We start from the raw sequence: 27,860 nt of genomic DNA on the forward strand, positions 1-27,860 counted from the left end.
CTTGGACACCCATAACCTTTCGAACTGTTTGATACTCATCAGGGACAGGCTGGCCCCTGTGTCTAGCTCCATTAATACTGGGATGCCATTGAGGAGCACTTTCATCATTATCGGTGGCGTCCTGGTATATGAACTGTATATGTGCTCCACATGAACTCACTGAACTTCAGCTTCCAGCGATTTCCGCCAGAATTCATTTGGCCTCATAGGTCTTACATCGGGCCCATCCTCCTCGTACATCAACCTGGTTGCAGGCTTCCTGCACATACGCGCCAAGTGACCGCTGACGTTGCAGTTTCTGCAGGTATATTGCTGATGTTTGCCTCCACACCTCCAGCATGAGCTGGAGGCCCTGTTGTTGGAAACAAAAGGTCCATTACCAGTCGATCGTCTCTGACTGTCTCTGTAATTGTCCTTAAGCGCACCATTAACAGGTGTTAATGGCCCCATTACTGGCCGCATTGTCCATTGCGATGGCATGAATCGCTGTTCAGCTAGCCACTGTCTCTGTTGAATTCCCCCTTTGGGTTCGACTACATGCTGGAGCATGTCCGATTGCCCTTGTCTGCCTAGAGAACTGTGTGCAGCGTTAACAATGTTGACTCCATGGTCGTTTGCCGCATTTGAGCCAAGATTTTTGTCAAACATCATTCTGGTCTCTTCCTCCCCTGAGATAAATGTCTGGGCTATCAGAGCCGCCGCTACAAAGTCAAGTCTTTGGTCTCAATCAGTTTCCTGAAAACCCCAGTGTGCCCAACGCCCTCAATAAAAAAGTCTCGCAGCATCTCCGCTCTGCATGCATCTGGGAACTTACATAGGCTTGCCAGTCGCCGGAGATCTGCCACGAAGTCTGGAACTCTTTGCCCTGCTCGCCGCCAGTACGTGCAAAACCGATGTCTCACCATGTGCATGCTGCTCGACGGTTTAAAGTGTTCCCCGATCAACTTACTGAGCTCTTCGAACGTCTTGTCCATCGGCTTCTCTGGCGCAGGAAGGTCCTTCATCAGGGAGTACGTTATGGATCCACAAACTGTCAGGAGATGAGCCCTGCATTTGTCGGCCGAATCCTGTCCCAACCATTCCTTAGTGACAAAACTTTGCTGTAGTCAAACTTTGCGGTCAAATTTTCTTTGTCAGCGCTCCTGTGAAGCACATTGGGACATTTTACTATGTTAAAGGCTCTATTTAAATGTAAGTTGTTGTATCTCTTAATCTCCTGAATTTGCTGGCCGATTGGCACATTAATAATGGCATGTGTCGTTAATGCGTCATTATTTGGCCAGCAAGATCCAGCCCATTTTAAGAAATTGTACATTTTAATGCCTTACAGTTTGATTAGGCCTTTAATTATAGATTAAAACTTTATCTGCTTTCCATTGAAAGGTATCGTGGGTCCTAATGGCGCAGTTATACTGTGTGAGCCTCTCCAAGAAAACATTTTTGAGGATGTAACTAGTAGAGTGGACAGGGGAAAACCAGTGGATGTGGTGTATTTAGACATTCAAAAGACTTTTTACAAGGTCCCACACAAGAGATTGGTGTGCAAAATTAAAGCACATTGGGGGTAATGTATTGACGTGGATAGAGAACTGGTTGGCAGACAGGAAGCAGAGAGTCGAGATAAACGAGTCCGTTTCAGAATGGCAGGCAGTGACTAGTGGAGTGCCGCAGGGCTCAGTGCTGGGACCCCAGCTATTTACAATATACATCAATGATTTAGATGAAGGAATTGTGTGTAATATCTCCAAGTTTGCAGATAACACTAAGCTGGGTGGCAGTGTGAGCTGTGAGGACAATGCTAAGAGGCTGCAGGGTGACTGGGACAGGTTGGGTGAGTGGGCAAATAAATGACAGATGCAGTGTAATGTAGATAAAGGTAAGGTTATCCACTTTAGTGGCAAAAACAGGGAGGCAGAATATTATCTGAATGGTGACAAATTAGGAAACGGGGATGTGCAATGAGACCCGGGTGTCATGGTACATCAGTCATTGAAAGTTGGCATGCAGGTGCAGCATGCGGTGAAGAAGGCAAATTGCATGTTGGCCTTCATTGCGAGTCGATTTGAGTATAGGAGGAGGGAGGTCTTGCTGCAGTTGTACAGAGCCTTGGTGAGGCCACACCTTGAATATTGTGTATAGTTTTGGTCTCCTAATCGGAGGAAGGACATTCTTGCTATTGAGGGAGTGCAGCGAAGGTTCACCAGACTGATTCCCGGGATGGCAGGACTGACATATGAAGAAAGACTGGATCGACTAGGCTTATATTCACTGGAATTTAGAAGAATGAGAGGTGGTCTCATAGAAACATATTAAATTCTGACGGGATTGGACAGGTTAGATGCAGGAAGAATGTTCCCGATGTTGGGAAAGTCCAGAACCAGGGGTCACAGTCTAAGGATAAGGGGTAAGCCATTTAGGACCGAGATGAGGAGAAATTTCTTCACTCAGAGAATTGTGAACCTGTGGAATTCTCTACCACAGAAAGTTGTTGAGGTCAGTTCATTAGATATATTCAAAAGGGAGTTAGATGTGGCCCTTGGGGCTAAAGGGATCGAGGGATATGGAGAGAAAGCAGGAATGGGGTACTGAAGTTGCATGATCAGCCATGATCTTATTGAATGGTGGTACAGGCTTAAAGGGCCGAATGGCCTGCTCCTGCACCTATTTTCTATGTTTCTATGACAGAGACTGTAGGTCCCGCATTGGACTCATCAGTCACCTGAGAACTCATATTAGTGTGGGAGCAAGTCATCCTCCACTCCAAACGATGACCTAAGAAGAAGAAGACACAGATGGAATGAAATCCTTTGCACCTAGATGATGTGAGGGTGCTCGGATTGACACATGCGTGCAGTCAATGACACCCTGCACCTATGGGAGGTCAGCCAGAGGTGTAAATCCCAGTGCCAGCTCATTCTGGCTATTGTCATCACTGGAGAAGCTTGCCTCCCTCCCAGCCAGCTAAATAATCCGTCTGTCACCTGCATTATACATTTATGCACAGGCCAATGTTCCCTGGAATGTTTTTTGTTGCACAGCCCATTTGCAGCTTTACACGTTGTAAAACCGGTCCCGGGCTGCGTGGGACTGGCAGAGAGCAGCGCGGGGGTGCGGCTTATTGGGAATGTTGGTGCAGGCACTGTAAAATCAACAATTTCTGTCTGGTAGCGCCCAGGATGGAGCCGGAGACAAAGAAATTGAGGGTGATAGTGATGTTCACAATCACTTGTACTGTTGCCACGTTACACTATTTGTAATGTTGGGTGCATGTTAACCCACACCCCTAGGCCTCAGTCAGTATTTCTCACTTGGCAAGTCCTATCCCAGCTAAGGAATGCGTGACTCCTCTTTTCCTGGTCTGATATCGTGTCCATATTTAACCCAATAACTTCCAATTCCTGTGCGAGGGAAGTATACAGGCCTTTTTTCATGGAATGAACTGATGGATGCTTTCCATCAAGGCTTCCTGAGAGAATCGAACCAATCTGCAAGAACTTGCCCGCTTGTCAGATTCAGGAACAAACTCCTCAACTAACAGGAAATACAAAAGGAGAATAAATTGAGCCGTTCTGCGAAAGATTTGCTGACAGATGCCCACAAGGCAAGTTGTGCCTGGCCCTGACTCTGAGATACAAGCCCACTCCCACAGGTCCCCAACAAAACTTTCATTCCTGCCTGAAATGTGAGATCTAATCACCACTCTTGGCCCAGACTGCTACTGCCCTTTGACCCCACCCTGCTCCCACCTGCCTCGCTCCCTTCCTGTCAGATCCGGCCTGGTTTATTTGGGAAAGGGAAAGGGGAGAGGGAATCTGGAACTCTTCCCCCAACAATCTGTTCAGGCTGGAGGGCAATTGAAAAATTCAAAACCGGGATTGATAGATTTGTGCCCCCTCCCCCTCCCGATCACCAGCCCTCCCCCTCCTGATCACTGCCCCTCCCCCTCCCGATCACTGCCCCTCCCCCTCCTGATCACTGCCCCTCCCCCTCCCGATCGCCGCCTCTCCCCCTCCCGATCACTGCCCCTCCTCTTCCCGATCACTGCCCCTCCCCCTCCCGATCACCACCTCTCCCCCTCCCGATCACTGCTCCTCCCCCACATGTTCTCTGCCCCTCCTCCTCCCGATCACCACCCCTCCCCCTCCTGATCACTGCCCCTCCCCCTCCCGATCACTGCCCCTCCTCCTCCCGATCACCACCCCTCCCCCTCCTGATCACTGTCCCTCCCCCTCCCGATCACTGCCCCTCCTCTTCCCGATCTCTGCCCCTCCCCCTCCCGATCACCACCTCTCCCCCTCCCGATCACTGCTCCTCCCCCACATGTTCTCTGCCCCTCCTCCTCCCGATCACCACCCCTCCCCCTCCTGATCACTGCCCCTCCCCCTCCCGATCACTGCCCCTCCTCCACACAATTTCCAGGACCTTGGAGCCTGAAATCAAAATTCTCTTCACCCGTGAGCTGCCCGGGGACATCCAGCCTGTAGCTCGATCGTCTCATGGCCAATAGTGGGTGGGCCAGGGGCTTGCCGCTCATGCGCCTAGTTCGTGTCGACAGGCAGGCTGGGCATGAAAGAAGTTCTGTGCCCTGACAGTTTGTTATTTTTGCTGCAGACTGAACATCCCAACCCAACATAATGATTGATATTTCTTCAGAGCGAATGATGAGGTCACCTGCCTTGGGGATGGTTGGATTTGGCATAGGAATGAAAACTGCAGAACATACCTGGAACGGCAGGCCTGCCTGCAGCTAATTCATCAGAGTTGCTGGGGAACAGAGTTTGCAGTTGCCAGGCCAATGGGGAGGGCAAGATCTCTGGATCTACCTGAGGGTTGGAGTTGGGGATCTACCTGAGGGATGGAATCTGGGATCTACCTGAGGGATGCAGTCAGGATCCACCTGAGGAATGGAGTTGGGATCCATCTGAGGGATGGAGTCGGGATCTACCTGAAGGATGGAGTTGGGATCTACCTGAGGGATGGAGTCGGAGATCTGGCTGGAGGTTTCAGAGTCAGTTGGAGCTTCTCGGATTCAAGCTGTAGGACCGATAAGAAATCATCCCATTTTGCTAAGTCCTAAATATTAGCCTTTCAGACTTATTTGCCAGTGTTATGGGATGAAGTGTGTTTAATTTCCTGAACAAATACTTTTTTATTTTCTTGTTCCTTAGGAAACACAGTACGATTTTTCTTGTTATTTTAACAGGTTAGTTTTGCAAAGTGAAGAAAGAGCTGCTGCAAGACCAGAGGAGAGTGAAGCATGGTTACCAGAATGTATGGATTCTGTACCAGCGACAACACATTGCCGAAGCGATCCAGTGGGCACAGAGGGATAGAGATAGCGGTGCTGGAGGAAAGCCATTGGGATGGATGGTTACCACATAAGGCGCACTTACCTTTGCTGCAGAGCTCAGAGTGGATCACTGGATATGTAAACTGAGAAGATGGCTGCTCATCACACTGTACAAATATCAACTATCTGTGTGACAACAACCTAAAGAGAGACTTGAGAAGGTCCAGAGTTTGACCCCGAGTCTGGCATGATTCAGGATGCGACAGTGCATGGGTACAGGAAAGGCAAAAACCTGTCCGTTCCTGACTTCTCCAAGGCCCATCCTGGCAGTGCGTGCATGTGTGGATGTCACGTCAGGAGGTGATTGGGCTCGGTTATGATGAATTTCTGTGATTGAGTAACGCACCGATAATCACTGTCGAAGCTCACACATGGAACAGTCTCCCATGGAACAGTCTCCCATGGAACAGTCTCTCATGGAACAGTATCCCATGGAACAGCATCACATGGATCAGTCTCCCATGGACCAGTCTCCCATGGACCAGTTTCCCATGGAACAGTATCCCATTGAACAGTCTCCAATGGAACAGTATACCATGGAACAGTCACCCTTGGAACAGAATCCCATGGAACAGAATCCCATGGACAGAATCCCGTGGAACAGTCTCCCGTGGAACAGTCTCCCATGGAACAATATCCCATGGAACAGTATCCCATGGAACAGTATCCCATGGAACAGTCTCCTATGGAACAGAATCCCATGGAACCGTCACCCATGGAACAGAATCCCATGGATCAGATTCACATGGACAGAATCCCGTGGAACAGTCTCCCATGGAACAGTCTCACATGGAACAGTCTCACATCGAACAGTCTCCCATGGAACAGCATTCCATGGAACAGTCTCGTTTGGAACAATATCCCATGGAACAGTTTCCCATGGAACAGTATCCCATGGAACAGTCTCCCATGGAACAGTATTCCATTGAACAGTATTCCATTGAACAGTATCCCATGGACAGAATCCCGTGCAACAGTCTCCCGTGGAACAGTCTCTCGTGGAACAGTCTCCCGCTGATGTGGAACAGTCTCCCGTGGAACAGTCTCCCGTGGAACAGTCTCCCATGGAACAGTATCCCATCGTTAGAATCCCATGGAACAGTCTCCCATGGAACAGTCTCCCATGGAACAATCTCCCATGGAACAGTTTCCAATGGAACAGAATCCCATGCAACAGTCTCCCATGGAACAGTCTCCCATGGTGGAACAGTATCCCATGGAACAGAATCCCATGGAACAGTCTCCCGTGGATGTGGAACAGTCTCCTGTGGAAGAGTCTCCCGTGGAACAGTCTCCCATGGAACAGAATCCCGTGGAACAGTCTCCCGTGGAACAGTCTCCCGTGGAACAGTCTCACATGGAACAGTCTCCCATGGAACAGTCTTCCATGGAACAGTATTCCATGGAACAGTCTCCCATGGAACAATATCCCATGGAACAGTTTCCCATGGAAAAGTCTCCCATGGAACAGTCTCCCATGGGACAGTATTCCATTGAACAGTATTCCATTGAACAGTATCCCATGGATAGAATCCCGTGCAACAGTCTCCTGTGGAACAGTCTCTCATGGAACAGTCTCCCGTGGATGTGGAACAGTCTCCTGTGGAAGAGTCTCCCGTGGAACAGTCTCCCATGGAACAAAATCCCGTGGAACAGTCTCCCGTGGAACAATATCCCATGGAACAGTTTCCCATGGAAAAGTCTCCCATGGAACAGTCTCCCATTGAACAGTATTCCATTGAACAGTATACCATGGATAGAATCCCGTGCAACAGTCTCCCGTGGAACAGTCTCTCGTGGAACAGTCTCCCGTGGATGTGGAACAGTCTCCTGTGGAAGAGTCTCCCGTGGAACAGTCTCCCATGGAACAGAATCCCGTGGAACAGTCTCCCGTGGAACAGTCTCCCGTGGAACAGTATCCCATGGAACAGTCTCCCATGGAACAGAATCCCGTGGAACAGTCTCCCTTGGAACAGTCTCCCGTGGAACAGTCTCCCGTGGAACAGTATCCCATGTACAGAATCCCGTGGACAGAATCCCGTGGAACAGTCTCCCGTGGAACAGTCTCCCATGGAACAGTTTCCCATGGAACAGTATCCCATGGAACAGTATCCCATAGACAGAATCCCATGGAACAGTCTCCCATGGAACAGTCTCCCATGGAAGAGTCTCCCATGGAAGTGTATCCCGTGGAACAGGTACTATGAAACAGTCTCACATGGAACATTCTCCCATGGAACAGTCTCCCATGGAATAGAATCCCATGGAACAGTCTCCCATGGACAGAATCCCATGGAAAAGAATCCCATGGAACAGTATTACATGGAACAGTCTCCCATGAATCAGAATCCCATGGAACAGTATCCCATGGAACAGAATCCCATGGAACAGTCTCCCGTGGAACAGTTTCCCTTGGACAGAATCCCATGGAACAGTATCCCATGGAATAGTATCCCATGAAACAGTATCCCATGGAACTGTCTACCATGGAACAGTCTCCCATGGAACAGTATCCCATGCAACAGTCTTCCATGGAACAGTCTCCCATGGAACAGTATCTCATGGAACATAATTCCATGGAACAGTCTCCCATGGAACAGAATCCCATGGAACAGTATCCCATGGAACAGAATCCCATGGACAGAAACCCATGGAAAAGTCTCCCGTGGAACAGTCTCCCATGGAACAGTATCTCATGGAATAGTCTCCCATGGAACAGAATCCCATGGACAGAATACCATGGATCAGTCTCCCATGGACAGAATCCCATGGAACAGAATCAAATGGAACAGTCTCCCATGGTACAGTATCCCATGGAACAGTCTCCAATGGAACAGAATCCCATGGAACAGAATCCCTTGCAACAGTCTCCCATGGAACATAATCCCATGGAACATTCTCCCATGGAACAGAATCCCATGGAACAGTATCCCATGGAACAGTCTCACATGGAAGAGTCTACCATGGAACATTCTCCCATGGAACAGAAACCCATGGAACAGAATCCCATGGAACAGTCTCCCTTGGAACAGAATCCCATGGAACACTATCCCATGGAACACCATTCCATGGAACAGTATCCCATGGAACAGAATCCAATGGAACAGTATCCCATGGAACCGTCTCACATGGAACAGTCTATCATGAAACAGTATCCCATGGAAAAGTATCCCATGGAAAAGAAACCCATGGAACAGAATCTCATGGAACAGTCTCCCATGGAACAGAATCCCATGGAACAGTATCACATGGAACAGAATCCCATGAAACACTATCCCATGCAACAGAATCCCATGGAACAGAATCCCATGGAACATAATCCCATGGAACAGAATCCCATGGAACAGTATCCCATGGAACAGAATCCCATGGAACACTATCCCATGGAACACTATCCCATGGAAGTATCCCATGGAACAGAATCCCATGGAACAGAATCCCATGGAATAGTATCCCATGGAACAGTCTCCCATGGAACAGAATCGCATGGAACAGTCTCCCATGCAGCAGAATCCCATGTAACAGAATCCCATGGAACAGTCTCACATGGAACAGAATCCCTTGGAACAGTACCCCATGGAACAGAATCCCATGGAACAATCTCCCATGGAACAAAATCCCTTGGAACAGAATCCCATGGAACAATCTCCCATGGAACATAATCCCATGGAACAGAATCCCATGGAACATTCTCCCATGGAACAGAATCCCATGGAACAGTATCCCATGGAACTGTCTCACATGGAACAGTCTACCATGGAACATTCTCCTATGGAACAGAAACCCATGGAACAGAATCCCATGGAACAGTATCCCATGGAACAGTATCGCATCAAAAAATATCCCATGGAACAGAATCCCATGGAACACTCTCCCATGGAACAGTATCCCATGGAACAGAATCCCATGGAACAGAATCCCATGGAATAGTATCCCATGGAAGAGTCTCCCATGGAACAGAATCGCATGGAACAGTCTCCCATGGAAAAGAATCACATGGAACAGAATCCCATGGACAGAATACCATGGAACAGTCTCCCATGGAACAGAATCGCATGGAACAGTCTCCCATGCAGCAGAATACCATGTAACAGAATCCCATGGAACAGTCTCACATGGAACAGAATCCCTTGGAACAGTACCCCATGGAACAGAATCCCATGGAACAATCTCCCATGGAACAAAATCCCTTGGAACAGAATCCCATGGAACAATCTCCCATGGAACATAATCCCATGGAACATTCTCCCATGGAACAGAAACCCATGGAACAGAATCCCATGGAACAGTCTCCCTTGGAACAGAATCCCATGGAACACTATCCCATGGAACACCATTCCATGGAACAGTATCCCATGGAACAGAATCCAATGGAACAGTATCCCATGGAACCATCTCACATGGAACAGTCTATCATGAAACAGTATCCCATGGAAAAGTATCCCATGGAATAGAAACCCATGGAACAGAATCTCATGGAACAGTCTCCCATGGAACAGAATCCCATGGAACAGTATCACATGGAACAGAATCCCATGAAACACTATCCCATGCAACAGAATCCCATGGAACAGAATCCCATGGAACATAATCCCATGGAACAGAATCCCATGGAACAGTATCCCATGGAACAGAATCCCATGGAACACTATCCCATGGAACACTATCCCATGGAAGTATCCCATGGAACAGAATCCCATGGAACAGAATCCCATGGAACAGTGTCCCATGGAACAGTCTCCCATGGAATAGAATCCCTTGGAACAGTATCCCATGGAACAGTCTCCCATGGAACAGAATCCCATGGGACAGTATCCCATGGAACATAATCCCATGGTACAGTCTCCCATGGAACAGAATCCCATGGATCAGTCTCCCATGGAACAGTCTCCCATGGAAAAGAATCCCATGGAACAGTATCCCATGGAAAAGTATCCCATGGAATAGAAACCCATGGAACAGAATCCCATGGAACAGTCTCCCATGGAACAGAATCCCATGGAACAGTATCACATGGAACAGAATCCCATGAAACACTATCCCATGGAACAGTATCCCATGGAACAGAATCCCATGGAACATAATCCCATGGAACAGAATCCCATGGAACACTATCCCATGGAACAGTATCCCATGGAACAGAATCCCATGGAACAGAATCCCATGGAACAGTGTCCCATGGAACAGTCTCCCATGGAATAGAATCCCTTGGAACAGTATCCCATGGAACAGTCTCCCATGGAACAGAATCCCATGGAACAGTATCCCATGGAACATAATCCCATGGTACAGTCTCCCATGGAACAGAATCCCATGGATCAGTCACCCATGGAACAGTCTCCCATGGAAAAGAATCCCATGGAACAGTATCCCATGGAAAAGTATCCCATGGAATAGAAACCCATGGAACAGAATCCCATGGAACAGTCTCCCATGGAACAGAATCCCATGGAACAGTATCACATGGAACAGAATCCCATGAAACACTATCCCATGGAACAGTATCCCATGGAACAGAATCCCATGGAACATAATCCCATGGAACAGAATCCCATGGAACACTATCCCATGGAACAGTATCCCATGGAACAGAATCCCATGGAACAATCTCCCCTGGAACAGTCTCCCATGGAACAGTCTCCCATGGAACAGTCTCCCATGGAACAGAATCCCATGGAAGAGTATCCCATGGAACTGTCTCCCATGGAACAGAATCACACGGAACAGAATCCCATGGAACAAAATCCCATGGAACAGTATCCCATGGAACAGTCTCCCATGGAACAGAATCCCATGGAATAGTATCTCATGGAACAGTCTCCCATGGAACAGAATCCCATGGAACAGAATTCGATGGAACAGTATCCCATGGAACAGTCTCCAATAGAACAGTCTCCCATGGACCAGTCTCCCTTGGAACACTCTCCCATGGAACAGTATCCCATGGAACATAATCCCATGGAACAGTCTCCCATGGAACAATATCCCATGGAACAGAATCCCGTGGAACAGAATCCCATGGAACAGTCTCCCATGGAACAGAATCACATGGAACAGTATCCCATGGCACAGTCTCCCATGGAACAGCCTCCCATGGAACAGAATCCCATGGAAAAGAATCCCATGGAATAGTATCCCGTGGAACAGTCTCCCATGGAACAGTCTCCCCTGGAACAGTCTCCCATGGAACAGTCTCCCATGGAACAGAATCCCATGGAACAGACTCCCATGGAACAGTCTCCCATGGAACAGTATCCCATGGAACAGTTGCCCATGGAACAGTGTGCCATGGAACAATCTCCCATGGAACAGAAACCCATGGAACAGTCTCCCATGGAACAGTAACCCATGAAACAGAATCCCATGGAGGGAACTCTTCCCATCCCAAACTCCGCTCCCCCACCAACGCAACCTGCCCCTGTCAATATCGAGGCCCTTGTGTCTACAATGGGTTTGTCAGATTGTATACCTTTTATTAACTTAGAAGGTTTATATTAAGAAACAATAGAGGTGCCATTACCCTATAGGTATATTCTAGTGGGAAGTGTTATGTCTGTCATGTACCTATGAATGACTCCACGAGGCCATGTGTTGTACTCAAACTGTAGTGATCTTGGTCATTTATTCGTAATTCCAGAGTGAGGCAGCCGCATGGTGGATCTCCTTTTATACACCCTCTGCCACCACGGCAGGAAACCCTGGTCTCCACCAGTTGCACTCTCTCGTGGTGCCAGCATAGTATTTCCACAGTGTAAGCCTTATTGATAGTACATCAGGTAAACAAGTCTCCATCTTATGCAACTATTCAGTGACTACACAGAGAGTATATCTATAGTCTGCATACATAACATCACTCTCCCCCAAGTCCTTTGTGCCCATTACCTTTGCACTATGTGCTCTGGCTTAGCTCTCCCCAGACTTAAGTGGCAATAGCCCTTGCACCTTGCCTGTGCTTTGGCTTGGCTCTCTCCGTTAACCCCCAAGTCCTTTTGCCACACCGTTGGGTCGTGGTTCCCAGATTGGATGGTTCGATGATGCAGTGGAGGTTCCAGTGGGTTCTGGGTGTGATCCATGTGTGTGTCCATGGCTACATACATCTATTTGCCCCTCCCCTCAGAGCGAGATCATGTAGCTGGCCCGTTAAATTAACATACCGGATCCGACACAGTGCAAGTACAAAGATAGCAAGAAAAAAAAAACAATTTGTATCGTGACACCTTGGTTCAGTGACTTACATTCATTATGTTTTACGGTCATGCGCCAGGATTGGGTAGATTGCATTCATGGTTCAGTCATGGTCAGTACTGAGATAGCAGTACAGGTATGCGAGGACACTGGTTCCAGAACAACTGGACGGGGTCCTAGTCATCTGATGGTGGTGCTGCATGCCCTGCTAGTGGGATGGGCTTAGTTCACTCACCTTGTCAGGACTCAGGGCCTTTGCCGTTGGCGAGTGGTGGACAGAGCCACAGATGTGTGTGACCTCCCTGTCCTCCTTTGAGGGCTGCAGAATCTTCTGCCTGCTCTCTAACGGTGTTGGGAACCTGGCTGTTCCAGGTCCCGTTTGGAGAACTCATTAGTTCTACCTTTCGCTCCCAAACATGGCCGAGGTAGCGACTGGGTCTGGGGGCTGCGCCATCTCCATCCGGATGGTGGGCAATGGCGACCTACTGCACGTATTGGCGCCGTTTTCGTTTCCTGGTCTGTGGCGAATAATGCCATTGGGTGCCTGCAGCGTGGGATAGACCTGGGGCAGGGTATCAGGATCAGTGTCTTCACCCTCCTGAGGTTGCTGGCCTATAACTTGTGGGGACACCTGGGGCAGGGCATCAGGATCGGCGCCTTTACCCTCCAGAATTTGCAAGCTTGCTAATGTTGGGGACACTCTATTCCCAACATCTCGCAACAACATTTTGTTCTTTACATTAAGAATGGTATCGACACCTCGCAACAACATTTTGTTCACAATCTTAATTGGTTCGTTACATTGATTGCCATGCATACAAGGTCTCTTTAAGTTCAGTTGATTGCAGGTCTCCTTTAAGAGAACCCTGCTGGTTGTATCCCAATCAAGTCCTTTGTTAGATACCATGTGTTGGTCCCTCAGCGTTGCACCTCGTGATATTGCTGCGGCCATCTTTTTTTTCAGCCACGCTGCACCTCGCTGCAGCAGGGATGCCATCTTGCCTCTGTCCTCGAGATCGACTGCCTTGATCCTTCTCTCCTGCGATTCTGCCACAAAAGCTGGAAGATTGCCTGTGAATTCGATCTTCCTCCCCAGGAGTCCTGCCACTGGAGCTGGGAAGGTACTTTTAGGTTGATCCAGTTGGATCATTGCCATGCAATCATAATGGACGGTCTGTGCCTCAGGTACTGTACTGGTCTGTTCTCTGGTGCCTGGCCCAGGCGAAGGTGAGGTTTTGCTCTGCCTCTGAGCATGGGGGACATTGATTGCTGGAGTGAAGAGGGCTTCCCATTTCCATTGGATCGTCCCCATCCACCTTCTTCCGAGTAGTTTTGGACCATTACCTGCAACAATCCACAGAGGTAACTGTGCACCACACCATTATGGATTACACTTACATCCGAATTATCAAGGACTGGGATCAGCTCCTTGGTGTAGGTGCGCAACATTTCCTGTACTGGAACTAGCTCGGGTCATTTATCATTCCATAGCCTCTCAAAGATATCTTGGCTCATCACTGACTGGCTCGCTCCTGTGTCCACTTCAATGAAGACTGGAAGGCCATTTATCTTGACTTCCATCTTCACTGGAGGACAATTGGTAGTGCAGGTATACACTCCGTACACTTCTTGGGGCTGAGCTGCCTCTCTGGCCAAAGCATCATACTGTGCTGGATCAAAAGTCATCTGCTGACTCCTCTGCTATACGGTGAGTCATATTTCTTTTACACATACGCTGGAGGTGGCCCTTTATGTTGTAGGCTTTGCATACGTACTCAGCAAACCGACACTGGTGAGCCCTGTGGTTTCCTCCGCAATGCCAGCATGGTGCAACACGATTAGCGTTCTTCGGCGGACTCTGAGTTCTGGAACCCTGAGGTCTGTGCTCTATGCCCTGGGCAGAGCCACGCTCTACAGTCTTGCCTGTGAATGGCACCATTCTGTGCACAGTACTTGCAGGGTTTGAGTTCACAGGATGAATAATTTGCTTGGTGCTGCAGGTCGAGGTCATGAATGCCTGACTGATGCTGATGGCCTTCTGCAGGTTGACTGTGGTGTCGGCAGGTAATAGCTGGTGCAGGAGGCCCTCGTGGCCAATTCCTATAATGAAGATGTCTTGCAATGCTTTGTTGAGGTGCGTGCCAAAATCACACGGTGCCGCAAGTCTCCTGAGGTCGGCAGCATATTTTGCAATCTCCTGGCCCTCAGGTCTGCGGTGAGTGTAGAATCTGTGCCTGGCCGTGAGGATGCTCTCTTTTGGTTTTAGTTGGTCACGAATTAGTTCAGTCAGCTCATCGTGTGTCTTATCCTTGGCTTTCGTGGGTGCCAGCAAGTCTCTGACAAGGCAGTAGACCTCGGGCCCACAACTGGTCAACAGCATAGCCTTGCGCTTCTCCACCAATGTGTCCGTCTCCCCTGCCAGGTCATTTGCCATGAAATATTTTTGAGCCTTTCTGTGAAGGCATCCCAATCATCATCCTCTGCAAAGTCTTTTAGTGTGCCAAAGGTAGCCATAATCGTGTGAAAGTCCGTATTCTCGTCGCCAGTTGTTGTGCCTGTAATGCACTTATGAATGACTCCACGAGGCAATCTGTTGTACTCAAAGTGTAGTGACCTTGGTCCTTTATTCGTAACTCCAGAGTGCGACTGCCATTTTATACAGCCACTGTCACCAGGGCAGGAAACCCTGGTCTCCACGAGTTGGACCCTCTCGTGGTGCCAGCATAATATATACACAATGTAAACCTTATTGACAGTACATCAGGTAAACAAGTCTCCATCTTAAGCAACTATACTGTGACTACACAGAGAGTATATCTATAGTATGCATATATAACACAGGTCATTGTGTCAAACTCATTAAACTTTAGTATGACAACAGGATAAGTGTTTCCGCAACACCTGGAATACTGCAGGCAGTTTTGGTCTCCGTTTTTATGAAAGGATCCACTTGCTTTGGAGGCAGTTCAGAGAAGGTTCACTAAGTTGATTCCGGAGATGAGGGGGTTGACTTATGACTTGTGTTGGGTAGAGATTGTTGGTAGGTGAGCGATGGGGGTGTGGTGCATTGAGCAGTGTGTGAGGCTAGTGGTGCAGATGGTGGGAAATAACATTTGAAGATGAATTCATTGAACTAGACCACTCGTGAAAGGTCATTAAACTTCTTCCAGCACTGTGTCCACAGGGCTGACTTATGAAGAAAGATTGAGAAGGTTGGGCCTCTACTCATTGGAATTCAGAAGAATGAGAGGTGATCTTATCGAAACGTATAAGATTATGAGGGGGCTTGAAAAGGTGGATGCAGAGAGGATGTATCCACTGATAGGGGAGACTAGAACTAGAGGGCATAATCTTAGAATAAGGGGCCGCCCATGTAAAACTGAAATGAGGAAAAATTTCTTCTCTCAGAGGGTTGTAAATCTGTAGAATTCACTGCCTCAGAGAGCTGTGGAAGCTGGGACATTGAATACATTTAAGACAGATATAGACAGTTTCTTAAACGATAAGGGAATACATAGTTATGGGGAGCAGGCGGGGAAGTGGATCTGAGTCCATGATCGGATCAGCCATGATCTATTAAATGGTGGAGCAGGCTCGAGGGGCCGTATGACCTATTTCTGCTATTTCTTATGTTCTTATATAACATAGAGCCTTGCACTAAACATGTAGCCTGACTTTTACTTCCAATTTGTTTTGATTCTTGTTTGTGAAATACCAAAGCTGTAGGTAAGTCTATGGGCAGTTATGCACTAGATGAGTAAGACTGTGGAATCTGGCAATTATTTTCCATTAAAACCTTCTTTCTCTCACGCAATTGCTTTCGTAATAAAATACCCCATTATAAGAGAAATTTGGCATTAGAGGTACCAGTGGGACAAGGGTTAAAGTGCTGGTTCCTGCACTGACCCATAAGGATGTAAAAGGCCTCTCTTCGGCCTTGTACCAAGGCTCCATAAGTTAGCAATTCAATAATATTCCGACAGGATACGATGTGAGAACCTAAACAGACATTAATAAGACCTTGCGAAGAGGCTCGAGGCTGACTCACAGGCACCAAGGAGAATCAACAAATTCTGACCTAATGAAGTCATTCTAGTCACGGCCTAAAGTGGTCACGAGAGTCTTGGCCTGTCAATCCAAAGTAACACTAATAAGGTAGTCCAATTAGAGAAGTAGCACTGATAAGGTAGTTCAATTAGAAATCTAGGGAGGTCTTGTCCGGGAACAGAGGGGTTTTGAAATGGATAAAAGTTGTATGATTGTGCTGTTCGGAGAGCATCTCCACTCACAGGTGGTTGTGATAAGGGATGTTCCCGGACGTTTGTAATAAAGATCGTTATACTTTGCCATCCGTCTCTGTCTGCTAACTTCGAGAATTGCTACGTGGGCTGGGGCGAGCGTTGACCCTCTATATCAGTGGGCCCGCTCGTGGGAGAGGAAGCCTTCCCATCTCCCCCTTACATTTGGCGCTGCGAGCAGGGTACGGACTTCCTGATCAGAACAATGACCCAGCTGTTGGAGTGAGTATGTTTTAATTTACCACCTTCAAGTTAGAGCTGTGGCATTGTAAACCGCAAGGGAAGGACATCCGTACAAAAGAACCATCTGTAGTGAGTCCCGGAGGGACAGAGATGGAGGACAAGGACAATCTAGGGGTGAAAGGGGGTCAAAAGGTGCATCCTAAAACGCGCGCATGGAGGTAGCACGGCAGTGTGATCAGGGTACGATGCAAGGGAAGATATAGAGGGAGAGAGAGGTCTATTGACCCGAAGCGGTATGAGCGCACGATGCTGAGACGAGAGAGAGAGGGAATAGAGACAACGTCCCTGAGCAGTGACGGGATATATTGACCCAAAGCGTGCAGTGGTACGAGTGCATGGCACCAAGGGAAGACATATAAATAGCGTCCTGCATACCTGACACGAATTTAAGGGAGTACCCAAGACCCTCATAGCCCGAAGAAGATGGGTAACACGGCTACTAAAAAGGCGAATAAAACCAATCATTAATTGTAACTTGTGTAATTACATAATGCCATAAAAAAGCTGATAATGACTATCTTAAGTGACATATGGATCCAAAAATAGAGCCGGCTAACCAATTAATAAGCTTTGTTGAATGAAGAGAGACTGTTGTGAATGTCTGTCGTTGAGTGAGAGTCCCTGTGTGATTTTTTGACTGCAGAATGAATTGTTCATGTTTTTGAAAGCCTGTTTGGAAAAATAGTGCAGCTCCACCCACTTTTCCAAACAGTGAAAGTTTTTTTTAACCCTTTGTAGTGTTGTCCTGTATGTGGCAAGTTTTAACACATTTTAAGTTAGAAACGCAGGTGTGGATTTATTCGGTAAGTTACGGAGCTAGGAAATGCACAAAGGATAGGTTTGTTGAGCAGAAAACAGCAAAGTACATGGTCCCGGTGGTTAAAAAAAAAGAGAATCTATTCACTTGTCAAAAGAAAATACGCAATCATTGATTACATTGGGTTGAAAGACATAAATTTAGGCTAGAAGTGAGATAAAGAATGCCTTTTAAAACGCTCCCATTTTCCTTTGTGTAAAACCTTGACACGAAAGCTTCTAGCTCAGTAAAAAAAAGAGTTTTAAATAAAGATTGAAATTACAAAATTTGAATTGGGATTTTGAGATATTAAGAGAAGGCACAGCAAAATACTGAGGTGGATTCAAACCAAAAAAAATGTATTAAATTAAATCTGATCTCTTAAAGAAAAAAGGAGATATAAAACTAAAAGGTTTGGAAACAATCTAGAAATACCTTCAGGGATCAGGTTAAACTCCTGGGCGAGTGGCGAGCTATCTGCGAAGGTGTAAAAGGGACTTTTGAAAATGTTAAAACAGCAAGCTTTAGCAGTTTAGAAGAGACATTGTAACGACCTTGAAACTGGAATTTGAGATAACGAAAAGCAGCCCTCAAAGCCTACGTGCTAGACTCCGTTCTAGTTATGGAGAAAAGAAAAAGATAAAGATGCCACTTTGAAAGTAAACAAATTGAACGAATTTGGAAGAAAAAGTGTCTTCGATTGTCTGATGATTTTAAATTAACAAATTTATGGAGTCACGAGCCGTCCGTGTAAAATACAAAACCTAATTTGAAGAAAGGAGATCTGAAAAAAAAGACGTAACGTACTAAATAGGTGCTGACAAAAAAAAGGGGTGTTTGCGATGGAAAAAGACATACTAGTTGATATCGGCTGTGAAAAAGATATTGGTTTAATTGGAAAAAAAATAATTTGAAGAGGTAAAAGACACTCTCCATTGATAATGATTTTAAATTACGAGAAAGTTTCACTGCAGTTTGAAAGATTTCCAAAATGGACGTTGTTTATCAAGAAAAGTCCCAAACAGTCGAAACAAGCAGGAGGGTTTTGAAAATAACGAGGAGAAAAGATCTAAGCTATGCGAACTCAGCACAGAAAGAAAAAACTGGGAATTAGAGAATCTTACTGAATTTTTAAATTCTTATAGAAAATGGGACTGGCACGGATGTTTAGATTTTGTACTGAGAGAGAAAAAAACACAAGATTTGCCCAGTGAATGGGACCGTAAAAGAAAACAAAATGTTGGAATGTATACAGCTAGTGTGAAAATTGGATTTCAGTAAACAAAATAGCTATTAAAAATGTGTGGTCTCGTTTTAAATCAAAAAAAAAATACTTGAATTAGAAGTTAAAAAAAAAATTGGAGTTTAATCTAAAATGCTGTCTTTCCTGATGAGAAGACTGTTATTATGATGGCTTTACTAATGATTTCTGTTGTTTAAACGGATTCCTAATTTCTAAGCAAGTTTTGAAGGCACAAAGACTTAAAAAAGAATTTTTCGGATGATTACGTGAAGTCACGTAATGACATCAGGCTTTCTTACAAACCTGTAAAGGAGTTAACCCTTTCCATTGACAGCTGTTTTATATTGGACATTATTAATTTGGATTTCTAAATAGAATAAAAAAGACTCACCTAACGGAGGAAATGGTGGGATAGTCAGAATAAAAATAAAAACAGAACTAGCCTATGTAATAATACTCGCCTGATACAAATAAAAGAAAGATACTCAAACAAAACAAATTCAAGAGTTAAAAGCTAAGATAAATAAGCTGGAAGAGATTTTTTTTTTAAATGGGACCAAACGGATAGTGCAGTACGGGGCCATAGCACCATCACCTATGGCAATAGAGCCCACGGTGGGTAAGTGTAGTCCACAAACCCAACCTAACCTTTACCTCCGATTTCACAGAGTGACCGCAACATGCATGGATAAAAGATGAGTAGACCAGAACCTAACACCTGGTGACGACCAGGCTATCTGTTTAAAATTTGCAGATAAAACACTCACGGAGATGGGACTGCAGCGGCTACTTCGACTCTGGAGACTCAGGCTACTGGGAACCTTAAGGCCCACGCAGGCACTGGATAATACAGATGGACTAAGAGAGATATAGCACATGGAGGAGAGACACAACTACATGAACTAGCTTTGTTTAATTTAACTGCCGAAATATGCATCCCAGCAGCCAAGGACAGAACTTATTTTAATGCATGGCTATGTATAGTGTATTAAGTAAGGTTGTAATGCAGCAGGCTGCCGATGTCATGGGCGCCAGTAGATTCCGAGCACAGGAGCAAGTTCATAGGACCAAAAGGGGAAGGGCGCAGAAATCCAACTGGACGGAATTTCAGTTCGAGAAGCTCATGCCTGGGCGGACAAGGCTGCAAACAAGCAGCCAAATCCACCCACAAGAAACAGAAGGGTGGGAACAGAACGGAGCAAAAAGCAGGGTGGGACCCCAGGATGTTTAGGAAAACTGGCCAGTGGGATAAAATGAAGACCAAGGGAGGTTTCTGGAATATAAGGGGTATGTCCCGGAGCGTGACATGGTAACAACACCAAGAAGCCGGTACTGATCATGCACAGCGCAAACACGAAGGAATACAACCTAAAAAGGGGGGCGGATGGAGTGTGAAGCCCTACCACTGCCCCAACAACCACCCTGGGGACAACAACTCTTCCCAGCACAACCACGCAAGTCCCCCATAAGCCCGTCCATAAAGACTGGAGCCAAAGGAGGGCTAGTAATAAAAGAATCTAAAGAAAGGATATAATTTGGGGTGCGTCAGCGACTACTTAACCTAAATCTAATGGATATCATTCTTCCTAGCTTCTATGGGAATGAAACTATAAAGTCTATACCAGAACCTGGCACAACGGATCCTCGAAGGCCCAGAATCCACTACCCTGAGATGCGGCAGGGGTTACGACGATGAATTCCATAGACCTGTATGCAATATCTGACCGGGCTAACAACTTAATAGCATAGTCTTGAGGGGTTTACTGGGGAGGGACTTGGATAACCAAGCCCTACATGCGCGGTGGGGAGATAGCGTGGAAGGGGAACTGTTACAGGTGGCCCATACATTACAGAAACATGCCAAGACAATAAATTTGATCCATGCAATGGGGAACGACATAAGTAAACGATTACAAGCTGAGGTAGTTTTCTCCGGGTATGAAGTACAACATAATTTGGAGCAACTCCAGAATGGGGACATACCAGATTGGATCCCAAACAGCATACTTAATAATTGGACTCTCGATAAAAAAATGAATAACACATGGGTGCAAAATTTCAGATGTATTACTGGGTGGGTGAATATGATCAGATTTGTGTTGTCCATACCACAGTATGATGTAACAAAGGGAGACCCCTTATACCAGATCGATAATATCGGTGAAGTAAGAAACCAAACTCGGTTGCGTTACCATCAACCTGCCAGACGGGTGATTAAAGTTAACAATAGTACCAGAGGCATTACCATAACCGACTGCTATAAAAATAACCAAGTGGCTTTATGTCGAGGTACGCCACGAATGACAAATGATGATTGCGGATTCCACCAGATAAACAGATGTATGCTGAGTATCACTCCTCTTGAACACGATCTGGAGACCATCAATGCCCCGCAAGGGAACGGAGAGTGGTGCATGAGCACGGGGGCAGCCAACTTAACCATATATATCCTGAGACAACGGAAATCATACACGGAACAATCACGGATACCCTCCGAGAGGGGTACGAAGAGGCAGTATGGGAACCGCAAGACAAACAGATACTGGAATTAAATGAGGAACAATTACGTCTGATGCAAGGAATCCAGAATCAAAGACGACAGTATATCCGGCTGATGGAAGAAATAGACAACTTACAGAGAAACACTAACGCAATGCTGGCTGATCAGCCCTGGTACTCAAAGCTGTGGGACATTGGACTTGATATTCAAATTCACCCATGGATAAAAATAATATCACATGTACTTGTAGTAATACAGGGCCTGGTTCTGATGGTCATGATGGGATTAACATGTGCACGAATTAAACAGGCCAAACGATACGTCAGGGCACGCACTATGATTAAGGCCATAAGGGATAAAAATTTAAGCAGTCCTACAGGAAGGACTTAGCTTATATAACTCTGTGGGAAGGTTTCAGGAGGTCCCGAAGCTTGGGAGATGGCCACCCAGGTGAACGAACCTATCTGGAACTCGCCTACAGGAAGATAGTTATCGTGAAATATGGCCAGCTTGGCGTATAGCCAAGGGCCAAAAGGGGGGAATTGTAAGAGAAATTTGGCATTAGGGGTACCAGCGGGACAAGGGTTAAAGTGCTGGTTCCTGCACCGACCCATAAGGAGGTAAAAGGCCTCTCTTCAGCCTTGTACCAAGGCTCCAGAAGTTATCAATTCAATAATATTCCGACAGGATACGATGTGAGAACCTAAACAGACATTGATAAGACCTTGCGAAGAGGCTCGAGGCGGACTCACAGGCACCAAGGAGAATCAACAACTTCTGACCGAATGAAGTCATTCTAGTCATGGCCTAAAGTGGTCACGAGGGTCTTGGCCTGTCAATCCAAAGTAGCACTAATAAGGTAGTCCAATTAGAGAAGTAGCACTGATAAGGTAGTTCAATTAGAAATCTAGGGAGGTCTTGTCCAGGAACAGAGGGGTTTTGAAATGTATAAAAGTTGTATGATTGTGCTGTTCGGAGAGCATCTCCACTCACAGGCGGCTGTGATAAGGGATGTTCCCAGACGTTTGTAATAAAGATCGTTATACTTTGCCATCCGTCTCTGTCTGCTAACTTCGAGAATTGCTACGTGGGCTGGGGTGAGCGTCGACCCTCTATATCAGTGGGCCCGCTCGTAGGAGAGGAAGCCTTCCCATCTCCCCCTTACACCCATTAATTCCTGCTGTGGGTGGTGAGGAAAATGAACTTGCACAATGTTTCGTTTCAACATATTGCCCCGTGCATCAGACGGAAAATGATGGTGAAAGTAAGGGGTCTCCTGCAGGTGAGCAAGGAGGATGTTGGGTCTGGGTCTCTGACTCCAGTATCACGTTATAAAGAAAGTGGACCATGTACAGTAGACACCTCAAATCGCTGGAGAAATACCATCAACGATGTCTCCGCAAGATGCTACAAATCCCCTGGGAGGACAGATGCACCAACGTTAGCGTCCTCGACCAGGCCAACATCCCCAGCATTGAAGCACTGACCACACTTGATCAGCTCCGCTGGGCAGGCCACATCGTTCGCATGCCTGACACAAGACTCCCAAAGCAAGCGCTCTACTCAGAGCTCCTGCACGGCAAGCAAGCCCAAGGTGGCCAGATGAAACTTTACAAGGACACCCTCAAAGCCTCCTTGATAAAATGCAACATCCCTACTGACACCTGGGAGTCCCTGGTCAATGACCGCCCTAAGTGGATGAAGTTCATCCGGGATGGCGCTCAAGTTTTGGCGCCAAGAGCATGCAGAAATCAAGCGCAGGCAGTAGAAGGAGCGTGCGACAAACCAGTCCCACCCACCTTTTCCTTCAATGACTTTCTGTCCCACCTGTGACAGGGACTGTGGTTCCTGCATTGGACTGTTCAGCCACCTAAGGACTCACTTTTAGAGTGGAAGCAAGTCTTCCTCGATTCTGAGGGACTGCCTATGATGATGATGATAAAGAAAGAATGACTTGCATTTATATAGCGCCTTTCATGACCATCGGATGTCTCAAAGTGCTTTACAGCCAATGAAGTACTTTTGGAGTATAGTCACTGTTGTAATGTTTGCAGCAGCAGTACTGAACCTGGAGCCAGACAATTGCAGGGCTGAGGCACAGCACTGCAAGTCGAGCTATAAATGTGCAGCTCGATTAGTTAGATCATGATTCCGTGTTTCACAGTTAACGGTAAAGAAAAAGGTTTGCATTCACTTGCTTGAAAAATGACAAAGTAATGTATCACTAGTGCAGTGACCAGTGCTAAATAATTCAAATTTTGAAGGTTTTTGACATTTTAAACACATAAAACACTGATATAAACATATCTGCACATAATGTCTACTGAAGAAAATGAACCAAGAGGTTATAAGTTATACAGGGGAGCTGTAGTTGAGGGAAGGGAGCAGGCGAGCGTGAGGCTGTGAGTGGGAATGGGAGAGCAGGGGGCTGTGAGTGGGAATAGGAGAGCAGAGGGTTGTGAGTGGGAATGGGAGAGCAGGGGGTTGTGAGTGGGAATGGGAGAGCAGGGGGCTATGAGTGGGAATGGGAGAGCAGGGGGCTGTGAGTGGGAATGGGAGAGCAGGGGGCTGTGAGTGGGAATGGGAGAGCAGGGGGCTGTGAGTGGGAATGAGAGAGCAGGGGGCTGTGAGTGGGAATGGGAGAGCAGGGGGCTGTGGGTGGGAATGGGAGAGCAGGGGGCTGTGGGTGGGAATGGGAGAGCAGGGGGCTGTGAGTGGGAATTGGAGAGCAGGGGGCTGTGGGTGGGAATGGGAGAGCAGGGGGCTGTGGGTGGGAATGGGAGAACAGGGGGCTGTAAGTGGGAATGGGAGAGCAGGGGGCTGTGAGTGGAAATGGGAGAGCAGGGGGCTGAAGGAAGGGAGTATTATTTAAACAAGATTAATTTTTTTTCTTCATCCAGCTCATGGTGTAGAACAGTAACAAAATCTAGTGCTCAATAATAGAAATACATTTATGCTGTTCATAATTGTCCCAAAATCATGCTTGACAAATCTTCTGGAATTTTTTAAGGATGTAACTAGTCGAGTGGACAAGGGAGAACCAGTGGATGTGGTGTATTTGGACTTTCAAAAGGCCTTTGACAAAGTCCCACACAAGAGACTGGTGTGCAAAATTAAGGCATGTGGGATTGGGGGTAATGTATTGATGTGGATAGAGAACTGGTTGACAGACAGGAAGCAAAGAGTGGGAATAAACAGGTCCTTTTCAGAATGGCAGGCAGTGACTAGTGGAGTGCCGCAGGGCTCAGTGCTGGGACCGCAGTTTTTTACAATATACATTAATGATTTAGATGAAGGAATTGAGTGTAATATCTCCAAGTTTGCAGATGACACTAAACTGGGTGAGCTGTGAGGAGGACGCTAAGAGGCTGCAGGGTGATTTGGACAGGTTAGGTGAGTGGGCAAATGCATGGCAGATGCAGTATAATGTGGATAAATGTGAGGTTATCCACTTTGGGAGCAAAAACACGAAGGTAGAATATTATCTGAATGGCGGCAGATTAGAAAAAGGGGAGGTGCAACGAGACCTGGGTGTCGTGGTACATCAGTCATTGAAAGTTGGCATGCAGGTACAGCAGGCGGTGAAGAAGGCAAATGGTATGTTGGCCTTCATAGCGAGGGGATTTGAGTATTGGAGCAGGAAGGTCTTACTGCAGTTGTACAGGGCCTTGGTGAGGCCTCACCTGGAATATTGTGTTCCGTTTTGCTCTCCTAATCTGAGGAAGGACATTCTTCCTATTGAGGGAGTGCAGCGAAGGTTCACCAGACTGATTCCCGGGATGGCTGGACTGACATATGAGGAGAGACTGGATCAACTGGGCCTTTATACACTGGAGTTTAGAAGGATGAGAGGAGATCTCATAGAAACATATAAGATTCTGACGGGACTGGACAAGTTAGATGCAGGAACAATGTTCCTGATGTTGTGGAAGTGCAGAACCAGGGGACACAGTCTTAGGATAAGGGATAGGCCATTTAGGACTGAGATGAGGAGAAACTTTATCACTCAGAGCGTTGTTGATGCCAGTTCATTGGATATATTCAAGAGGGAGTTAAATGTGGCCCTTACGGCTAAGGGGATCAAGGGGTATGGAGAGAAAGCAGGAAAGGGATACTGAGGGAATGATCAGCCATGACCTTATTGAATGGTGGTGCAGGCATGAAGGGCTGAATGGCCTATTCCTGCACCTATTTTCTATGTTTCTATGCAAAAGGCTGCACAAATAGACCCTTAGATAGCTGAGAGTAACACATGAAGAAGGCAAGAAATGTTCAGAATATGAAACACTATATAACATTTCATTTCAGTGTTTTTCAAATATCAAATATTTCTGCTGCAGAAATGATTGGGAACAAATCTGTCCGACTCTTACCAGTGGCCTGAAGAACTTAAATGATCTTTTGTGGGCTTGCACAGTGCTATGTTTGTGTCGGAGGAAGGGGTATGACAGAAGTGGAGCCTGAGGGAAGGGACCGGAGGAGCACGAACTGGTGATAGGGGAGTGGCAGAACATAATAAAGAGTAGTCCGCATGGATTCCACAGGGGAAGGTCATGCTTACCACCCTTATTGAATTCCTTGAAGGAGGATCAGAGAGGGTAGATAATGGCTACAAATCAGAAAGCAGGGAGTGGAGTTAAGGATAGTCACTCAGAGTGGTGTTCCACAAGGATTGGTACTGAGACCACCATTGCTCACCATTCACAGAAACTAGCTGGGTCCACGAAACAGCTGCACAATTTCAAACCTTGCGGACGACACCAAATTGGGGCATGTAGTTAATACAGAGGAGGACTGCGACCAAATACAGGAGGACATTACTAAATAAAAAAACAAAATACTGCGGATGCTGGGAATCTGAAATAAAAACAGAAAATGCTGTACTCAGCAGGTCAGGCAACATCTGTGGAGAAACAGAGTTAATGTCTCAGGCCGAAATGCTGCCTGACCGGCCGAATATTTCCAGCCTTTTCTGTTTTTATTTCAGGTTTCCAGCATCCGCTCGCAGAGGGAAGAGGAAGACATAGGAGAGGAGGAAGCGGACAGAAGGATGCAACCCAGACAACCCCTTTCCGGCCGGGATATCTGGGATGGAATCACCCGCCTGCGGTACCAGTGACCACAACCCCAATTCCCCTTTCATCATCAGTCCCACACCTTACCTTCCCTATGTTACTGACCATCGCAGCATCCTCTTGGCCACGATGCTGAAATACAAGCCACCACAAAGCAAACTTTCAAATCCAATTTTATACATATATGCATCTAAAATGACATCATGAAATCAACTAATCTTCTTCCTCTCTCTCCTTGGTTACCCACTGGCCGGGCAGGCTGGATTTCTGGGTGTGTGAAATGAGGAAGGCGCAAGGGTGGAGTTGTGGAGAGGGGAGGGCGGGAAAGCGAGAGGTGCATGCGAGGAGGATAACGTGTTAGGATACCAGCATCTTGTATCCTTTCAGCCCCACTGCTGGCCAAGGGCTCAGCCATGCCCCTGCCAAGAATGGCCTGCACCGTCTCCTCCAGGGGGGTGAGGTGAAGATAGGAATGAGAGGTGTGTCTGGTACAGATTGATGGTAGGTGAGTGATGGAGGGGGTAGGAGTGAGGGGGGTAATGCATTGAGCAGTGTGTGAGGCTAGTAGTGCTGTTGGTAGGAGACAGCTGTTGATGATTCATTCACTGACCTTGACCACTGGTCTGACATCATAAAGCTTCTTTGGGCCAGGTGGTGGGGGCGACATTGCCGGCAGTGATGGCCTCAGTGATGTAGACCCACATCATTCTTTCTGGAGGGCCTCCTGCCTCTGAGGGTAGAGGATCCCTCTTGCAGTGTTGACCCCTGCACAAAGCTTGAGTGCTGCGTGCGAGACCCTGGGTGCCCCTTCTCTGGCTTGCTGAGCCATTTGTGTTGGTGCTGAAGCACTTCTACCATTTTTTGAGGTGCGGAAGGGAATTCAGCTTTAGAGCTGAAGCTTCCCATTTTTTTAAGCCAGTAGATCTGTAAGGGCTGAAAACTTCATTTTTTAAACTTCCTTTTTATTTTTAGCAGTTCAGAAGGCAGTGCCCTTTGTAAGGTTCGAAAATCCACAGCCGCATTTTATTGGAACACCCTCAGGACAAGGAAACTAAGATGGAATCATCCTATACATTTTAAATGAACATTTGTGGCCAAGTAAAATCCTCAGACCAGGCAGGCTGGGAAATGTGTGGGCAGATACAGACATTTTGGAGTCTGGCTCACAAA

General features: G+C 46.9%; 1 long non-coding RNA gene across 1 annotated transcript in view; it reads right to left on the reverse strand.

Annotated features, from left to right (window-relative positions):
• Positions 1 to 1,059: 1,059 nt before the first annotated feature.
• The window catches only part of LOC139229249 (uncharacterized), an 83,912-nt gene continuing 57,111 nt past the window's right edge, over positions 1,060 to 27,860 (reverse strand). The window contains exon 3 of the long non-coding RNA XR_011587696.1: positions 1,060 to 1,142. This is a non-coding gene — a long non-coding RNA (uncharacterized lncRNA). The remainder of the gene's footprint in view (positions 1,143 to 27,860) is intronic.

This window comes from Pristiophorus japonicus, chromosome 18 (genome assembly GCF_044704955.1).
Source record: "Pristiophorus japonicus isolate sPriJap1 chromosome 18, sPriJap1.hap1, whole genome shotgun sequence".
Classification (NCBI taxonomy): domain Eukaryota; kingdom Metazoa; phylum Chordata; class Chondrichthyes; family Pristiophoridae; genus Pristiophorus; species Pristiophorus japonicus.